Source organism: Lissotriton helveticus, chromosome 8 (genome assembly GCF_964261635.1).
Source record: "Lissotriton helveticus chromosome 8, aLisHel1.1, whole genome shotgun sequence".
In the NCBI taxonomy this organism is placed as follows: domain Eukaryota; kingdom Metazoa; phylum Chordata; class Amphibia; order Caudata; family Salamandridae; genus Lissotriton; species Lissotriton helveticus.
The window spans coordinates 550,639,953-550,660,956 of NC_136069.1; the positions used below are offsets into that span (position 1 = coordinate 550,639,953).

Here is a 21,004-nt window from a genome sequence, read left to right on the forward strand (position 1 = left end):
CTACCGAAACAGTCTATATATCTATGATATAGTCTTTTCTAATCTCTTTCATATAATACAGTCTGGAAAACAAGGTGGCCTGATTTTAGAACAATTTCTTGTATTTATAATAGGCTATTATTTTCTGCCAATTTTCGCTATGCATTGTCCCTCTGTTCGCTTAGGGTCAGACAAATTACTTTTCTATTAAGAAAATACAAAGCCTTTTTCTTCATTTGGCCCTGTTTATTTACCCATAGTACGCATGGGTCCATAAAGGTACTACACAGCGTTTCTAGTCTGCCCCTCAGGAAACAACAAGGGAAGATGGAACATGGCTCGCACGGTGAGATGACATCTACAGCACTCAACATTTTCATCTAGTTTGGCAGTGGTTAACTCTCCCTCAGTTAAACTGGCACTGTAGTTCTTCTTCTCTCCACACAGCTCTATGCAGAGTATCCTTTTTGTCCAAACACTTTCATGGTGTTTCTCTGTGGTTTTCTCCTCCCTCTGGTGTCACACATCACTGAGCAGGCATTCTCTATCCTCCTGATATGTCCTCTGATTTGTTACCATTTCTATGATGTGCAATGATCTACATTATTCTCTGGTAGGTTCAACAATCTTGCTGTCGATAATCAAGTCCTCTCCATGATATTCCATTTTCCCATGTTTTCACTGGCTGTGCAAAGACATAAGATATTATGAAAGTAAGTCCACATTGTTTGTTCTTTACCTGCTATGTGTCTAGTATTTCAGTGTAAATATTTAAAAGGCTAAAAATCATCTTATTATTATTTAGTGGTAACTTGTTTTGCAAGATAACTAGTTAGATGGATGGGTCTATCCCAAATATAATTGTAATGTGTCAATGGCACCATTTAGCAGTTCAAAATTAATCCTCAAAAGTGGAATATTTAGTTTTTTATGGGTACAGTGTATGACTGTCTCTAATTCATTCCAGTAATGGTCTGGATAGCTCCCAGTCTGAATTCTTAAGCATCTGTTAAGTATGAAAGGGCTTGGTGTAATGTGAACAGCTTATAATGGGATTCTAACAAATCCTATTTATTAAAGTCTTAAATGGATGAGCAGTCGTATTGTCTATATTGGTAATTTTGAAAGACATAGCTTTCTTGCAGCTATGGTGACCAAGCCAGGCAACTCATTTTCAATAGTACCAATAAATGCTTGGAATGATCTTTGGGCTCATTTATTTTCAGGGATGGGCACCTGTTGCATGGCAACCCCTTTTTAGGTGAAGTGTGCTGTCTGGTTGTGAAAAGACATCTTGGGGACTTTCTGAAAGCTTCCCTGGGAATGTATTCCACCCATTGCTTACCATTGTCTTTGTGGTATGTGTAGGATCTTCATGTTGTGTTATTATCTGTAATCTTGTTCCTAGCTGCTCAGCCAGTGTGAATATTCTGTGTGGTTTCTATTGTACATCCTTGGGTTATGGATCATTTACTTCTGTGTACATTGTTGTTTATAGTTTTTAAAGTTTAGTTTCATTCTTCTTCTATTTTATAGGAAGGAGCTAATGTAGTATCTTCATGTTGTGTTATTATGTTCTATGTCATATTGTTCCTAGCTGCTCAGCCAGTGTGAATGTTCTGTGTGGAATGTTGGTGTGTGGGCCATGAGTGGACATTTTTGGCCACTTGTTGCAAGATTTTTTACCTTGTGTGCCACCACGTACCGCACGTTTGTTTTGTGGTAGTGGTGTTTTTCACTACTATTCAATGGGGTTTTGGTTGTTTTGGTCCCTTATTTAGGGGCAGGAATTTGGGTCTCAGTCCTTTTTTCCACATTTTTTCATAGTCTTTCTCCTTACATGGGGAGTATTCATATTGTGTTGGTAAATTACTTTATTTATTGAAGGAGGAGGATGGGTATTTTGTATGTATCTTTTCTTCTTGTGTAGTTCTTTTCTCTCTTGTGGTGTGGTTTCTATTGTTCATCCCTGGGTTATGGATCATTTACTCCTGTGTACATTGTTTATAGTTTTTAAAGTTTAGTTTCATTCTTCTTCTATTTTATAGGAAGGAGCTAATGTAGTATCTTCATGTTGTGTTATTATGTTCTATGTTATATTGTTCCTAGCTGCTCAGCCAGTGTGAATGTTCTGTGTGGAATGTTGGTGTGTGGGCCATGAGTGGAATGCTTGAGTGACTGGGTATGAGTGGGAACAGTTGGTGGAAGGGCTCAGCAACTAGCAGACTGCTCCTGGTGGGGCTGCTGTATTGGATCTACTCTGCTCTGTGTAACTTGATTAAACCTGCTTAATCAACATCTACCAGCGTGGACTACGTTACTACAGTATTTAATTCACATATTCTTGCTTTCTATTTTCTGGTTTTATTTGTTTTAGAATGTCCACTCCACTCAATTCAACAACACTCTACTCCATTCCATTCCCCCTATGCCACTAACTTTCTGCCATTCTAAACAGCAGCAACACTTGTGCATAACATGACTAGAATAATTTGCAATGTGTGTTCTAATTGTGAATTAGCAGGTTCTCAAGTAGTCCTGTATTTCATTGTGTTGGCATTCATTGAACTGTGGTCCTAAAGCTGCTTGTGAATAATTTAAAAATCTCAACCAGAGATATCTTATTTCCTCAGGGAACGAAGGCCAACCTCCAAGTTCAATCATTCCTCCCATAGAAGAGGGGCTCTTTCCCATTTCTAGAGCAATCTACAACTTGCTTTTTATTATCTGATCAAGCTTATTGGCACCACAAGTAGCACACAATCATCAAGTTGAAAGTCTCTCAATTTACTACTATAACTAAAGCGAACTTGTTGGTTTTGCTGAGACTTACCATATTTTCTTTCTTTAGCTTCTAGATATTCCGGAAACTATCCTTTAATTGACTGATCTACTTTAATAAGGGCATCCACACATTGTTCTGAATTTTCAATGGTCCTCTGGCATATAAAGTAAGGCTTGAGGCTTCCTTCAAAACTAGAGCTCAATGGAATAAGCCTTGTCAAGCTCTCTGTATAACCATGAAAAGCAAATAAGACTAAAGTTATCATCCAGCCCCATTATGTACATCTTTTTGTGTTATCTTTTTAAGATGTTATTAATACTCTAAATATACATTAATTGTGGCCCATCTGTTAAAGGATGATAGTCTGAAGTTCTTATCTGTTTTACTTCTAGCTGAGTAAAAATATAAGTCATGTGTTTAGATACAATTATGGTCCCTTGAACCACTGATATTCCAATACAGAAATTTACCCTTGAATGGTGGCCTATGCCACTTGCAGAGTTTTCATGCTACATAACGGAATAGCTTCTGGACATCAAGCAACATGTGGCCTGATGTACAAAGCTATCTGAGGATGCAAACCTTTGATTGACAAAATCTCAGGGTCTGGAACCACAGAAAGGCCTATTGTTATGTATTAGCCCCATTTTGCAATTCAGTAACAGGTTACAAAATCTCAAAATGGGTTTAGGAACCCATAAAAAAATCGCTATTTGTAAGGGACAGGTTTTGGGATGTCCATTCTAAAATGTCATTTGTTAATTCATTATGTATTAACTTTGCAACTGAACTTATTGCAAAACCTTTAAATTTTACTGAGCCCTTAAAGATGGTGGCAATTCATTTACAAATGGTAAGGTGTCTATTTGAAAACCCTTCTACTTTGAGAACATCCCAAAAATGTATTGGGGAGTATGCAACGGACCATGGGACCACTGCCAACTCTACTTCAAACAAAATAAAGCGTTGCTTTTTAAATGCGGTCCAGTTTACTTTAAAGAGAATGGGCTATATTTAAAGAGAAAAATTTGCCTGAATCTAAAATGCAATCACAGACATGCAGACCCCAGCAGTCCCCAGTCTCTCTGATGCCATCCATTTGTGACCTACCTCATGAATATTGATAAAGTAGGTTGGATTGCAATCAACTACAAGTTGGAATCTAATTTTGCAAAAATGGTGCACAATTTTTGAAACACATTCATAAATCAGGTCCATAGTCAGTTACAACAAGCAAATATGTATGTCTACTTGTGAAAAGAAGTAAATGTGGTTTGAAATCCATCACTACTCTTTGGAATGGGGTTCTTATGATGAGAAAGGGTTGAAGAAGTGTTTTGGCACTTGTTCTCCCTTATAACATTGACGTACAACACATACTTCACCATACTGCTTGGTCTGAGCAGAAATGCCTTGCCATAAAAAACTGTTTAGTATATATTTTTCTGTTTTCTATTTTCCTAGATGAACCCATGCCATACATATTTCACTTAAATGTAGATTTTTTTTTCATTAAAGGTGTAGTTAACACCAACAGTTTTTTCGCATTTTTCTTTTCAATTCTCTACATTAATTGCTTCTACTAGAGCATATCTTAAATTGAGATCCTTTTGACGGGCTCCTTGAAAGTCTCAATCATTTTCACATACTACAGTATATAACTCCTCTGCCGGTCAGTATATTTTGCTATGGTTTTTATCCTATCTACATTCACTTCTAGGTAATGGGGGATTGCGTTTGCATAGACCTAATTTCTCTACAAGAAAAATAGAATTCTTTTCGCCAATTCTATTCCACAAGGAAGATGTTTTCAAATATAATGTAGACGTGTGATTATCTGTGCTGACTGTAACATCCTCTGTGAGAACAGGAACTACTGTAACTTCAATGTCAAGAATCTTTCCTCCTCCTTAGGCAATACAGTAATTCTTCTAATCTCATAGAAACAGGTAATCCATACATCTGGACTGTACCTCTTTTGTTCGGAGTTGAAAAAACAATCCATGATGACAGTGTGTGTATATCTAGTATTCACCAACGCTTGTCTGTATATCCATCCATCCACAGATTTTTTTGTTAGGGTTCAGATTTATCTGTTAAAAAAGACGGCATCACACCCAAAACTTAGGTCAGTACATTTGCTTTAACTTGATGGACTGTATTTTGCTGCTGGCTTTAGGACTCTGTGCGCTTTACTCCTGTTAACAAGTAATACGTGACTGTGCTCCCTTCTCAGCATGGTCAAATTAAACATTCCTTTGGTATATTTAATTTACTTAAAAGTTCCTAGCATATGGTAAAATATGTACTCTGGGCCTTGAAGCTAAATGCCACTAATGGACTGCTCCACCTATTGTGTGATCAGCTATACTGGTAGTGCAAACATGGCTTGAAGCCTACAAGAGTAGCTTGATTGTAGCAGTATAAAAAGTGCAATCTGACGTGCCAAATAAACCCTTTTGATAAGTCAAAAAGCTCCCTTCCAGATAATAATAAGCCATCCCAATGTAGGCTTTGTGCCCACAAGGCATGGTGTATTGTATTTAAAAGTAGGGCATGTTAAAATTGAGGGGCATTATTAACAAATAATCACACAGCGCAGCAAGTCTCCTTGCTGGATTGCGTTGCGTGAAAGAAAAAGGGCAGGAATGCACCATTCTTACAACATACAGTGCATTCCTGGCATTTCCCAGGTTGGCACGCAATATGCTGCCTAGCAACAATGCAGGCACCCTTGTATCATGGTACTAGAGTGCCTGCGTTGTGAGCAGGATAATTTTTGTGCAGGAAGAAACGCCTTCTGCCCAAAAAGAATCCCCTTAGGTATATTACTTTTTCTATGTGTGCTGCAGAATGCAGCACAATTAGAAAAAGGAAGTAACAAGGAGAAATAAAGTTATTTCTTCTTGTTATGCCCCACCTGAGGTAGAATAGCATTCTGACACATTTCCAGGTTTACCAGTTATGGTCACCATTGGATTTAGTCTATTGATTTAGCTGCTAAATTTGTAGCGGGTGGGGAAGGGGGTGAATGGGGGTGGGGATTGATTTACAATGCCACTGCCTCTGTCTTTGCTGTACTGAGATTTGGTTGGGTGGTGATGAAACGCTGTGTGACTAGCGACTCTGGGGTGTTTGGTGGTACAGAGAGTCGTGGGACCGGGTTAGGGCTGGAACGGAGGGTGGTATGACTGACAGGTAGTGTTACTGGGTAGGGTGGGTACTGAAGGCCATGTGACTGTCTGCTCTGGGGTAGGGCGGGTACGGAGGGTCGTGTGGCTGGAGGCTCTGGAGGATTTCATCGTGTACAGGGTCGTGTGGCCAGGGGTAGGGCGGGAATGGAGGGTCATGAGACAGGCGGCTCTGAGGTATTGCGTCTGGTACAGGGTCGTGTGGCTGGGGTAAGATGGGTACGGGGTCGTGCGACTGGCGGGTCCGGATGGTCATGATCTGGGTTGGGGGTGTTTTAAGATGGCGCCCTGGGCCCGGCCGCCATCTTGTGCAGCCCTGGCTCGCAAGAAATTGACTGGTACACCAGGGAGTGGAGTGTAGGCCGGGGCTAAAATCTGAGCACGGACAGTCCGGGCCGCCCCCCACCCTGGACCAGCGAACACACTCGGACACCGCACTGCAGACTGGACCCTGCTCAAGAGCCTCGAGGGGGGGCACATAGGCACCCCTCATCATCACCACCATGGGGTATACCCAAGGTACAGTCCCGCGCATTCCACCGCAGAGGAAGCTTCCCAGAAGGGAAGTTAGCCCGGAGCCTTGAGGGCTCCACATCCCGAGTCCCGGTCCCGAGATGGGGGACCGGGTGAAAACTGGCACTGCGAAGGCGGCCACTGTTGGTTAACTCCCGCTTAACACCCCGCTTACCCGAGACCCGAGGAGCCCATTCTTTCATTGTGCATGGGGGCGTAGTTGGTGACTGAGCACCCGGAGGCTCCAACGTGGGGTACAATCGTATTTCAAGCCCAAGTGGCTCCAACAATGGCACTATTATTTTATGGCTGGCCCAGAGAGGGCCATGATTTTCTTCCGCAATTGCCCCAGCCTCGGACATACTTCATTTTAAAAAGCGCTAGTGCGATCCACGTTCTTGGGGGTATCATTTGTTCTACAGAGCCCAGGTGGCTCTTAGGTTTGGCAACATTATTTTCAGATCCAGATGGCTCCAGCGTTTTGACAATTATTTACTGAGCTCCGAGTGGCTCCAACAAAGGGGGACACATTTGTCCTGAGGGCCAGTGAGACCCTATGCTGCATTTTCGCTTTCACAGCTGCCCAGCAAGTAGTGGGTAGCTGCACCATTTAGGTTCTTCTTTATTTCAGGGGACATGTCTTTTTACTCCAGGAGTGAGACGCACTCCTTTGCCCCATCCCTACCTTGGCCGGCACAGCTGCGCAGCACTTAGTGCCAGCTGCAACGTTTTGGCCCTTCATTGAAGATTCCCAGTTGCCCAGCAAGTAGTGGGCAGCTGCCATGTTTAGGTTTGCGCCAAGTGCGCCCCCGTGACCGTTGCTGCATTGGCAGCGCGCCCTGACTTTTTGGACAGCGGGCATTTGTGCCCCTTATAGATGGCCAGTTGGCCCATGAGACTATTAGGTTTGTAGGGCGCAAGGCCCTAGTGTACTTTTTATAGATGCTAGCAAATGTAATGTTTGTAGTGTGATTTATGCACCTTGATGTATGCTTATAGATGTGCTTTTATGCTTACTAGGTTTTACCTACTGTCTTTCTACTGTGATCTAGATTTGATTTATTCTCTACTGCAGGTTATGTTACTAAGTTTATTTCCTAAGTAATGTTTAGGAGTTGTGGTCTACTAGATTTAGGCTTTTGAGGTTGGCGCAGAATAGAGTTCTCGCCTTATATGCTACTGTGCCTGTTCTTTGATGTAATTATGCACGCGAGGAGCTGGTATGCTCGATGGGACTGCAGAATGGGAGGGCTCCCTGATTATTGCAGAATGACTCTGGAGACGCCACGCCAGACCTGTCACTCACCCCCTCTGTAGACATGCGGACGCTGGCCCTGTCCTCCTGCCGCTTCACGGCATAGATTACACCCCCTATGCTTTGTGAATTTTGGGGACCGACTGACTTAACACCAAGGTCTCAATCCCCCTGCCTGACCTCAAGTTGTCAGCCTCAGTTGGTCTCTCCACGATGCTCTAACATTCTCGGACAATAGAACTGGTCAGCGTCCTGAGCTTAACCACATCCCTCACCTAACCTTGATCCTGCTCTCCCTCCTGGACATGTACTCTGAACCTTCCCGCGATCGTAGAGACCCTGCTATTTGACCGATGTCTGGTGGAGCTACCTGTTAGCTGAAGAGGAGATGGGTTGTGGATTTCCCCTCAGCCGTCACCTACCCCGCCGGATTTTGGGCAGACTTTCCTTCGTCTCTCTGTTGTTTCCCCTCCTACCCTTTCACCCCACTCCCTTCCCCCTCTATGCTCCCTTCTTCTCGCCCTCTTCCCCTTTAATGTTTTTCTGTTTTGACCTAGCCATTTGACCGATGCCCGGTGGAGCTACCCGATAGCTGAAGAGGAGATGGGCCCAGGATTCCCCCTCAGCCGTCACCTACCCAGCCGGACCTTGAACAAACTTTCCCTTCGTCTCTCCTCTGTATCTATACTCTACCCCTTTTGCCCTCACCCACTTTCCATTTCTCACCCCATTTTCCTTTTCTTCTATGCTCCTAAGAAGTTTTTTCAGGTATCTTTTGTGACTATTTTCCCCTCGTCTCTACGTCCTGTCTTCCTCCTACCCCTTTACCCTATCCCCTTACCATTCCTGCTCCATTCACCTTGTCCCCTATGTTCTTTAAATGCTTTTCTTGATACTTATGTAACTTTTAACTAATGTAATTTGCAACATTATTGTCCCTCATGTAAAGCGTTCTGATTCCATTTGGTCTAGCCAGCACTATATAATAACTCATTAATTAAATTTGTTCCCATTTAGTACTCTTTCTCCCTTTGTCTACCTCCCTAGCTCCTAGCTCCTATCCACTCTCCCCCAAATCCCTCACCTTGCCTGCTAGTCTGCCTAGCCCCCTGTCCTTTGTTCCCTTTGACTAAGCACTCCTCCCCTTGATGGGGAAAGATCCAATATTTATAGTCTGGAGTCTCCGCATACCCGCTGAGAGAGTCCACTGTGCTAAAGGAGCAACTGACAGCTGAGGTATGGTATGGCACCCCTTGCCAAAGCACTCCCTCTCCCCTTTTATGGGGAAGTATCCAGTATGTAGGCCTTGGAGTCTCAGAGACCCCTCTGAGAGAGTCCACTGCGTAAAGGGAGCCTCCCGCAACAGAGATAGGGTAGTGATACCACTTCCCCTGGGATCACAGCTTACTGGACTTTGGACGTTGCTTTGACTCGTCTACCGGTTTGTGTCCCTGTCGCCCTTCCTCTCCTCTTTCCATGCGATGTCCTTCACCCTCCCCTCCTCTTTCCCACCTTCATTACCTGTCTACTTCCCCAGCTCCTTCCCCCTCCCCTGAATCTTTCCCCTTGCTTGCTTTTCCCCTTTCGTATTTGTGCTTATTGTTTATCTTGTCCTTACAAGTAACTATGTTGCCATGCTCTAATAACTGTGTAACCTTTGTAAAGATGTAACCTGTAACTATGATCTGATGCTCATGTAAAGCGCTCTGATACCTCCGGGTCTAGCCAGCGCTATATAAAACCTTTCAAATAAAATAAATAAATAAAATAAGGAATACCTCCCTGTGGCAAAGTAGTTTAATGCAGTGATTTGCATGGTGTTGCTTTTCTCTAGATTTACCAAGCGACGCAAGGTGACCTTACATGGCTTGATTAATCATACTTAAGAGTTGCGTCACTCTTGCGCCCCATTGCGTGGCCAAGGGCGATGCAACTCTTTTATAAATATGCCTTTGAATGCTAATATGCACTAACGGTGAATTGCAGCCAAAACCTAGTTTGGCTGCTATACAGAAAACCAGATTACAGATTAAAAATCTAAAGGGGGTCTCTCCCAATCCTTAGGGTATCTCATGAGCCAACCCCAGTAAGAAAGCCCTGTAGCATTGGGAGAGTACCAACACATGCGTTGCCCCATGCACAGGTGCCTTAGGCTCTCTAAACAGGAGGTCATTCTCCCAGTATATGAGGTGATCTCCCGAGGTATCACCAGCTGCCTGGGCTTCAGCTTGCTGGGTGATGCTCTCAAGGTTCAGGCACTCCTTCTGTGCCGTACATGACTCTTCCATGATGGGTCCCCCTTCTGCTTACCATCCAGCAAGCTCAGACAGGTCATTAAGTTAGGCAATGTCCCCCCCTGTAGGCTCAGTGGGGTTTTCTATTGGTGCCCCATCCACCTGTACCATGGGACATTTAGGAGTTGTCCTCCTACACCCCTTGCCCTTCCCTATGTTGGCAGGTGTCTGGGCCATTTTCTAGGCTCCAGACACCTCCTTGACTCTTCTCATGGGCAGCTATGAACCTGGTGGTCACACAGACGCATTCAAGCAAACCCACCATTTCCGGGTGTGACTTGAGCTTCAACTCATTCCAGGCAGTGTGCTCCAAATCATTCCCTAACAAACATCTGCATGCATGGCAGGGCTCACAGAAACGTTCAGAACACCTAAGACCTTTTCGTTCAAAGTGAATCCGAGCCAGTAGGCAGTGGTCTCCCAGTTGTCTGCTATTTCAACCTGTTGGAATGTATTGGGAATTACTTGCTCTGAGACAAGATGACATGAGACTGCAGTCATACCAGCTCCTGTGTCCCTCAGAGCCTTCACCTTCAGGTCATTGATAGCTACCCACTGCCTGTACGGTGCTTTGGGCATCATCTATCTGTCACTTAAGGACACTACAGTAACCTTACTACTCTCCCTCACACCAACTGTGGCCATCTCCTACTCAAGCACTACACTAGCAAGCACTGCAGTCTGCCTACTACAGGGGAGCAGCTTGGGACACTTGGAATCACCCTTGATGAGCCTATGCTGTTATCCCTCATAGCACTTGGGGACAAACGTGCCAGTGTTCTTATCAAAGCAGCCTTTTTTTTGGTGGCCAGATTGGGATTGGGACCCTTTCCCCTGAGAACTGTTTTGGGGGCTTTCAGAGAACACTTTCTTGTTTTTATCTCCACCCTTTTGGGAGTCCCCCAAGATGCCTTCTTGGACAATTGGGTGTGGACATATAAGTCTACCTACTCAGCAAGCTTTCTGGGGTCAGTCAGCTTACTAGCTACCAAGTGATGACACAGCTCTGTAAAACAGTTATTGAGCATGTGCTCCCTTAGAATTAGGTTGTATAGCCCAATAAAATCATCCACTTTGCTGCCCCTTAACCAGCCCCTCAGTGCCTTTCTGGAATAGGTTGAAAAGTCCACCCAGGACTAGATTGGGAGTTTGTGGCTGCACCTGAACCTCTGACAGTATTTCTCAGGGGTCAGTCCAAATTCCAATAGAAAACTGACCTTCATGGGTGAATATGGGGTCTGGCCCTCAGTCCCAAGTAAAAGGAGTGTGTCTGTCCTCAACGTGGGCATATACCTCCACAAGCTGCCACCCAGTAATCCTCTGGGGCCTTGTGTTCCCTAAGAGCTCCCTCATATGTTGAGAACTATATAATCTTCTACCATGTAAGTGAGCACTAGGTTGGGTATGCAGACCATCCCCTCTTCAGTGGGCACTGCTGGTATGCTGCCACTAATATTGCTAAACTCAACTTGCTTGAGACTGAGATTTTGGGTCATCCTCCTCTCCTCTATTGCCAGCTTAGTCTCTTCCAAGGCTCTATCAGCCTCAGCCTCCGCCTCTGCCTTATTCTTAGCTAGTTTTTATCCAGGTCAGCTCCAGTTTGAGTTTCCTCTCCTCTGTCATGTCCTCCAGCTCCTCTGGGGTCAGGTCCTTGGCAAACACACTTCTCCATGCTGTATCCTGGGCATCCTAGTCATCTACTGTGGTTGGATTGGGCTCTACTTGTAGCTCAGGACCCTGACCTTGGTCCTCCCTCCCCTCATCCTCTGGCCATGATCTTTTCTCTTCATTGTAATAGACATCATCCTCTCCTAAGGTGGATTGCCATCTTGGCACCTTCTCAAAGGCTCAGATGGCTTTCTGGTGATCCAGTTTGTTAGAGCTCCTGTCTGCGTTCAGCCCCCTCAGTTTGCAGAGTTTTAGCAGCTATTCCCAGCTGAGGTAATCAAAGTTGCACAGCTCTATCTCCGTGATGAGAAAAAAAATGCAGGGGTACTTACATTTAGAAAGGAAAGAAATTCATGAAGAGTTCTACTTTCAGGCTTAGTCTATGAAATGGAAGCCAAAGATCTCCAACGGTTTGAGGCAGAGAGCTTAATTTAAAGACAATTCCATGAGGCTGGATACTGCTTAGGCGGAGGGCCACTGAAAAGTATTTGCTGCTGCAGAGAAGAGAGTAGTGGGAGAATCTGAGTGGCGATGCACCACAGGCAAATAGGCAAGCAAGTTGGTCCCGGTCTCCTCCTGGTTCTCACTGCACTTTTTTGCCAAAATTCTTAAAGTTCTCAGTTTCGGGATGAGGTCACCTAAGAACAACCAAGGGTTCGGGGCTGGTGGAACACCTCTTGGACGTATGGGACATACTCAGGCTGGGTCCAGGTGAGGCAAGAGATGGTGGGAGCCTTTTATGACCCTGTGGTTCTGAACAAGAGGCCACCAAACTAGCCTTTTGAGTCACTTTTTTATGCCCATGTTCAGGTTTCATCGTAGGTCTGAACAGCAGGGCTGGACTCTGAAGGTTCAAGGCAGGCTCCAGGCAGCAAAGCAGTCCTTCCATGTACAGCAGCAGTCTTGCAGAGTGTCCAGCAAGTCACAACAGCAGGCAATCCTCTAAGAGTCCTTCAGCAGGTGTAGCAGTGAATTGGAGAGTCATAATGAAGGTTCTAGTCTTATACATTGGTGCCTCTCCTCTGGAAGGTGAGACAAGCCTCTAGAAAGGTTCTTTAAAGTACATGACATTTCTTGACTCCCCTGCCCTAGCTCCAAGCTGGCTGCTGTGACAATGGCTAGGTTTTGTGTCCTTTTTGTGAAGGCAGATCACAATTTTTTCACTTGCAAATGGGGCTGTACTAAGCTCCGTCCCGCTGAAGGAAGTGACCCAACTAGGTCCACCCGGGTCACTCTCAACCTCATCGAGCCTTCCAAGTATGAAGAGTTGGTGACGCAGTAGATAATACAAGCAAACTAGTTTATTCACAAAATACACTGCAGTAGAGTCAAGTCTGACCGGCCTCTTATGATGGCTGACAAGGGACTGACTCTAACAAGCATAGAGTTACATTATGTATGTTGTGGAGCCCACAAAGACCCGCCTTCAAGGGGAAAATACTTGCAGCTGTCTTAATACAATGGGGGTACAAAACATAAGTTTCAATTCAACAAGGGTGGGGCAGTGGCCATTTTCACAAAAGAAGATTTTAGGACTGAATATCTAAGACTGTTGGATGACAGTAAGAACTACAAACCCCTTGAAACTAACCCCACAAAAGCCCTTTGCAATGAGATTACATTTTGGTCGAGGAGGCATAAAGAGGCAGTTGGGTCTCTAAGAACAAGAATGAGGCAGAGTTCTTTGTGAACCCCCATCCAGTCACCCGCTACTTATATTCCCTTCACAAGATCAATAAGAACAAGATCCCCAACCAGGGAGACCAATAGTTTCAGGGATAGGGTCAGTGTTAAAACCCTTATCACACTTCTGTGACTTCTATCTGAAACCCATTGCCCAGAAGACTGACTTATCTTAAAGACACAAAAGATCTCATGAGATTGATTGAGGACCTGGACTTTGATGCAGAAGGCAACCTCTGATTTACTTAGACATCGAAATTCTTTGCACAAGCCTCCCATAAATGTACACCATACAGTTTTTGGGAGAGGTGTTGTTCTCTGAACACTGGAAATATGCCACAACCAGAAACTTAATCTTGGAATGCTCCCAATTGACCCACTGCAAGAACTTCTTTCAGTTTGAGGATCAGATGTACCTATCAACCAACTGGACTTTTTTGGGCATTGTTTGTGCCCGAACCTAGCGGGTCTGTATGATGTAATTTAGCAATGATTAGGTTAAGCATTAGCAGAAGACATCTTGTATTTAGAGACTATCTTGTCCGTTTAACGGAATCCATTTTGTATTTCTATCGGCCATTTTGTTTGCCATGTGCTCGCCATGTGCTCTGTCCTACTTTCATGTTAACTGCTCTTGAAATCTGCCTGGAGACGAGATATATTTAGCCTCTTCTGCTTTGCACATGCTCAGTTGAGCTTACAGCTGTCCCCAACTTGTAACTGTCAGGAGGTGTCCACCAGAATTAGCTAAATGTTAGCCCCTCCCACTTGTTGCTAGCACACCCTCTGTATGACCTTATATGTATTTGAAACCAGCATTCTGTACCTTGTACCACCCTCATTTGAGCCCCTGTGAGGGTATAAAAGGACCAAGCTCCTTCCAGTCAGTGTGCTACCTCATACACAACCGAAGGGTGTTGTGTGAATGTAGTTCCACCTGATGAGGTTTAATAAACGTTGTCTTTTCTATTCCAGTTTCTGTGCCAACTTCTTTCTATTGGTCTAAGGAATCTATGCAGACAAGGGAGAACCCCTAGCACTGGTAGGCCTTTCTGAGGCTCACTACTACAAATTGGTGCTTCCAACACGGGGCTCATCGGCGACTCGGATCCCCGAAGGACTGGTCGAGACGGATTGGAATCTCGCTTTGGACACCATCGCTGCCTGAGGAGACCCGAGTCTTGGCACCAACGGCGTTTTTCCTTTCTTTCTGATCTGACCATACAGGTGGCGCCGGTCCTCGCCTGAGATCTCTTCTGTTGATTTGCTGTGCAGTGACCATTTGGTCGATTTGAGAACTTGGCAGTTGGAACCTGGACACCATTTGATTGGTAAGAACCGTTCTGCGGCACTTGCTGTTGGTTTGACGCCTTTGATTGGTAAGGTAGTTTAGTAACACTTACTGCGGCTTTGTTTGTATGATTGGCCAATATTGAATCTCGTTTGATAAATATATATGTGTTGCAATACAAATAGGCAGGTATTGAGATTTTTCTCTATTTAAAATTGTTTGAACAGCGCAACGTACGAAGACTACCTTAAGCGTTACTTTTGATTATAATAATGCATATTTTGCACGTTTTTGGGCATGCCTGTTTCCAGCACACTTCGTAAGATGTGTTGCTTTTGTAGTGGTACCAATTTGAGACTCGACGAAGCACAACCAGCACCCCCGGAGGGGACGCCTAATAGGGACATGTATGTTAAGTATGATATTTCTTCCATAATGTACAGCACGTTATGGAATAAATATACTAGTAAAGATCCTGAGTTGCGTTGGCCTATCCATGGGTCATTTGATTTGCGAAAGATTCAGTATGTGGAGCAACGGATGTTTAAGCGAAAGGCTAGGCAAGATATCTTTGACTGTGTACGAATGTGGGAGAAAGAAGTGAAGCGTGAGCAAGCCTTGATTGAAAAAGAACAGCGAAAGAGTATCCATGCGAAAGCATTGGAAATTAAAAATAGGGAAATTAACGAAATTAAAGAGAGGGAAGATAGGAAGCGTCATTTACAGGTAAATGGCCAACACGCTGTTCGTAGACCTCTTTATCCTATTCTTATTAAACCCCAAAATGACTCTCTTATTAGATCGTTGTCCACCTCTGTATACTCCTCCTTCTGCTCCTCATGAGTCAGATGAGGACTCCTCTACAGACCAGGACAAAGCTAGAGAAACTCGCTCAATGTTATCTGCTGAATTTGCGTCTCAGATTTGATCTGCTGGGCATAAAGCCGTTTGTAGTACTACTACTGCTTCTGAACTTCTTAATAGTATAAAAGTTGGCAGGAAAGGGAGCAGATATATTTTACTGAGGTATTTGCTGCAGAGGTTATTGAACGATTTAGGAAGCATTCAGTAGAAATGGAGCCCGATGATGTAGCAGCTGATTGTAAACAATTACGTGACGGTCTTGTTGTCTTCTGCTGACACGATCAGACGCTTGGTTAAACTGCGTGTTGAAGCAGCCCGTTTGTGAGAGGAGAAAAAGGCAGCAGACGCAGCTGCACCAACATCTCAGATCAGCATGGCAAAAACTTCTAATCTTGAAACAGATAAGAATGTTGTAATTAATGTGAAACCCATGCGGGAAGCCGCGCATTTATATGTTCCTCCTAAGGGAAGGGGTACAAATAATGATAAGACTTCTGTAGATACTGAAGGGTATTTTATTTATAATTGGGTTTGCACTCCTTGGAATAGAGCAGATATTATGGCCCTTAAAAATGCATTGCCTGATCCGCGAAAGAATCCAGCAGCCTTTTATGAGGAAGTTGAGGGTGCAATTAGTTCTTGTACTATGACTTTGCCTGATATTGATTTGTTTTTTGGATTAATATTACCACCTGATATGTGGAGAACTGTGCGTAAAGTTAATGACTGTGCGACATTTGGAGCATTATGGAAAGATTTAGAGCAGTTAGAGGAAGATAGAGAACCTGCACAGAAACCGTGTCAGTTAATTTTAGACCTTCCCGTCTATTTTAGACCTTCCGGTTTATTCCCCCTAAAAAGATGGATTGGACTGTATTAGCGTTGTGTAAGCAAAAGGCAGATGAATCGGTTTCAGATTTCTTTACAAGCTTTGAAGAGGCATTTCACAATTTTAGTGGCCAGTCATTAACAGATGACACGGGTAGGCATCTGTTTGTCGATAAACATGTTGCAAACCTTTTGCTGGAATAGCTCGTCGCCTAAAGGCCAGTGAGAGTTCATGGACTACCTCTTCTCCGGTTTCTCTCCTAACCATGGCTCAGTATTATGAGCGACAAGAATTAGAATCTAAAAATAATGAGGATAAAATATCTCAGAGTTGAAAGCAAAGGTTATGTTAGCTCAAGCATATGGACCGCCTTCTAGAGGTAATGATAGAGGCGTACGTGGATCTTATGGTTCGTCTTTTCCTTCTTGTACTCATTCGAATTTATCTGTTGACCAGTGTGCGTACTGCAAGAAATTTGGACGTTGGCTTTCTGATTGTCCAGTGCTGAGTGCTCAGAAGTGTCCACGTGGTCGGGGACAAATGAGAAATCGCTCAGGATATTCAGGGCCTAGAGGAAGCACGAATGATCGCGCTAGGTTTGATGCTAATACACGTGGGCAAGATCGGTTTAACACTTTTGATAGAAGGAACCAAAATCAAATGTCCGACTATGTGCCGTCTGATTTACAAGATTCTGCTTATGCATAGGATTGCCTAGGATGGGGTAAGAAATCAGTTGAAGTTCCAGTAGATCAGAGGGGTCCCTATGTTACAGTACATGTTTTGGGTTTTACTGATCAGTTTCTGGTTGATACAGGACCTACTCGTAATGCCTTGTCTAAGGGCTCCCCTGTCTGGCTTAACGATTACAATGATAGGTTTCGATGGAACACCTTCCCTTAGCCCATTGTCACAACCACTTGCATTTCATGTTGATAAGTTTACTGCTCCATGTCCGTTTTTGCTTTCTCCAAACACACCAGACAATATTGTGGGTCTTGATATGCTTAAATATTTCAGGGCTACAATACGATGTTCTCCGGAAGGAGTATGTGTTATTTTGAATGACAACTACCCTGTGATTGAGAGATCTTGTATTGTTAAAGAAGACATTGCACTAGCCTCACTCCCTAGTGCTTTGTGGGCTACTTCAGACACCGATGTAGGGCAAATGATTTTTCCGCCAGTGCATATTAGTGTCAAGGAGGGTGCCTCTTTGCCAAGACTGTCTCAGTATAAAATGTCTAAAGAAGGAGAAGAAGCACTTACGCGCATTGTTCACGATATGATTAAAGTGAGGGTTGTGGAAGAAGTTCCTTACAATGTTTGCAATAGTCCGATTCTTCCCGTTTTGAAAAAAGATACTGACACTAAGATTTATAGATTTATCATTGACTTGAGAGAAGTAAACAAGATTGTAGTACCGCAGTACCCTGTGGTTTCTGACATAACGACACTACTTACTTTGTTTCCTCCGACAGCAACTACATTCTCTGTTCTAGACTTGAAGAAGGCTTTCTTTTCGATCCCTATTCATCCTGAAAGTCGATATTTGTTCGGTTTTACTTTGAATAATTGATTGTGTAGATTTTGTAGAGTTCCTCAAGGCTATACTGAGAGTCCTAGTATTTACAGTCAAGCATTGAAGAGACAGCTTGATTCCTTTACTTTGCCTGAAGGAGTGGCTCTCATACAATATGTCGATGACATCTTGTTTGCAGCTGATACGCCTGAGCAGTGTGAAAAATGTACCTTGTCCTTGCTTTTTTTTCTTGCTACACACCACCATAAAGTATCATGGAAGAAATTGCAATATTGTAGACCGAAGGTGACCTATTTAGGACACCTTCTGTCTAAGGAGGGCCGTGCACTGACAACAGATCATATTCAAGCAATTTTAGACACCCCAGTACCTTCCACACAGAAAGATGTCCGTGCATTCATTGGTTTGACTTCGTTTTGTAGGCGATGGATATTGGGTTTTTCACACATTGTTAAACCTCTGCTAGCACGTTTGACTAAGAACACTCCGATTCCCCTTCCATGGACAAATGAATGTCAACATGTTTTTCGTCAGTTAAGACAAGCTCTTTGCTCTGCACCAGTGTTAGGCACACCAGATTACATGACGGCCTTTACACTCTATGTACACGAGAAAGATGGATGTGCATTGTCAGTTTTAGTACAGACACACGGTGACGGGCAGCGTCCCTGTGCATATTTTTCTGCAGTTCTTGATCCTGTTGCTCGTGCGTTGCCTGGATGTTTCCGTTCAGTTGCAGCAACAGCTGTGTCTATACGTCAGAGTGAAAGGATAGTTTTGTCACACAAACTGTTGGTGCTAGTGCCCCATGCAGTAGATGCCCTTTTGGATCAGACTAAGATACAACACTTAACTAGTGCTCGTTTGACAGGATACAAATGGACACTGTTAGCACCTCATATTACCTTGAAGAGGTGCACGACACTGAACTCAGCCACTTTGTTAACATATCCTGCGACTCAGTCCCAGTCAAAGGAACCTCACGATTGTATATTCCTTACTGAGGAATAGACAAAGGGTTGCATCGATTTGCAAGATACGCCCCTTCCAGATGTAGATGGGGAACTGTGGGTTGATGGGTCCTGTCTGAAGTTACCAGATGGCACGACTTCAGCTGCTTATGCAATCACCACGCTTGAGACAGTAGTGGAAACAGCTCGCATACCTCAGAAGTCGGCTCAAGCAGCTGAACTAATAGCTTTGATACAAGCGTGTGAACTTAACTTAGCACTGACTTGTGTGTGAACATTTACACGGATAGCCGCTATGCTTTTGGAGTTGTTCGTGATTTTGGCCTACTCTGGAAGGAAAGAGGCTTCCTTACATCCCACGGGATGCAGATAATGAACTGAGAATTAGTACATAATCTCTTGACTGCACCTACATACCCAAAGAAAGTTGCTATTATGAAGTGTAGTGCACACAAGAAAATCATTGACAAAATAGGACAAGGCGATGCCTTTGCAGATCGCGTAGCTCGTGAAACTGCGATGCAGCGAAACACTACTTCCATGTACGTAGTGAAGTCTCAAGCTGAGCGTTGGCATGACGCTAGAGAGGAAGTATTGGATATACAGAGATCTGCCTCTGTGGAAGAGCTTGAGCAATGGTCTAAAGAAGGAATGTTAGACGATGAGGTTGTTGGCGTAACAAAGAAATGAATAAGTGGAAATTGCCTGCAGCCTATTTACAACCTATAGTTCAAATGGCACATGGGCTGGCACATGTTAAAGCTCTAGCAATAACTAAATTGCTTACACAAGTTTGGAGCATCCTGAAATTGCCAGCACAGCTAAAAGAGTGGTACAGTCCTGTTTGATCTGTTGTCAGTATAATCCTGGAAAAGGGACACAGACTCCTACAGGAGGGTTTGCTACACCAACCGCACCTTTTGTAGTCTTGCAGATAAATTACATCCAACTTGAACGCTGCAATCATCTAAAATATGTCCTAGTGGTGGTATGTGCCTTCAGTAAATGGATAGAGGCATACCCTACAAAGACTAATACTGCTCTCACCACAGCAAAGGTGCTTCTAAAGGCGTTTTTGCCTAGGTATGGTGTTTGTAAGCTTTTGTGGAGTGACAACAGACCTTACTTTATTGGGCAAGTTGTTGAGTATGTCCTGAAAGGGTTAGGGATCAAACAGAAATTCCATACAGTCTTCCACCCGCAATCAGCAGGATTGGTGAAAAGGTATAACCCTACTTTAAAATTGAAGCTGGCAAAAATACTGGCTTCCACGTCCCTAAAGTGGCCAGTTGCACTGCCTTTGGTGTTCTTATCCATAAGATCGGTGCAACACTCACGATCGGGTCTTACCCCATATGAGGTGATATTTGGGAGACCGATGGACATTTGGGCAGTTCCTAAGCCACGCCCCATACATGATGTACCTTGTGTTCTGTTGAATGATTATTTGGCACAGTTAACCAACAGTTTGATCTCTATTTATCAACAGGTTCGAGAAGCTCTTCCTGACAGATCTACAGGTAAGGCCCATGAACTCCGTCCCGGCGACTATGTGATGGTTAAGGTCTGCGACAGATCGAACATCTTAGAACCGGGGTGGCAAGGTCCGGAGCAGGTGGTTTTGGCTACAAGGACAAAAGCTTGAGTGATGAAGAAAAAGAACTGGGTCCACAGCACCCATTGCAAGCGTGTGTCGCCTGCCTTGGTGGAACCTGCTGCACTGACCGACCATTGAGAGATTCTGGAGACGGAGAAAGGTCAAGCTATCTCACCTGACGAATCTGGGGAAGTCTTCCCGGACCACGCGATTCCTGGAGCATCGCTATACCACTTGAGACCGAGGAAAAAATCTGCAGTGTTGAACGAGACTGGTTGAGCTAACGCCCTGGGCTTGTGAAACGGAGAGCCAATGTGGCAAGGGGGGTCAGCCCTGCATTAGTGTAGTGACACCCGTCTTGGCCCGTGGTGAAGAAATCAACGGCTTCCCTGGGAGAAGAGCTCCAACGATTGTTTTCAACAAGTTTGTAGAAAGATCAATCATCACTGTTGCTGAAATGAATAACAAAAGAATTATTTGTGCTGTAGGGTTTGTTGTTGCCCTGGTGGTTATGGCAATAATCACCTGGTTTGTTGAGAAA

At 44.1% G+C, this 21,004-nt stretch overlaps 1 long non-coding RNA gene across 1 annotated transcript in view; it reads left to right on the forward strand.

The window, feature by feature from the left end:
- Positions 1 to 21,004, forward strand: part of LOC144771709 (uncharacterized) — a 69,767-nt gene that overhangs the window by 17,595 nt on the left and 31,168 nt on the right. Inside the window, exons 2-3 of the long non-coding RNA XR_013599438.1 lie at positions 240 to 325; positions 597 to 692. This is a non-coding gene — a long non-coding RNA (uncharacterized LOC144771709). The remainder of the gene's footprint in view (positions 1 to 239; positions 326 to 596; positions 693 to 21,004) is intronic.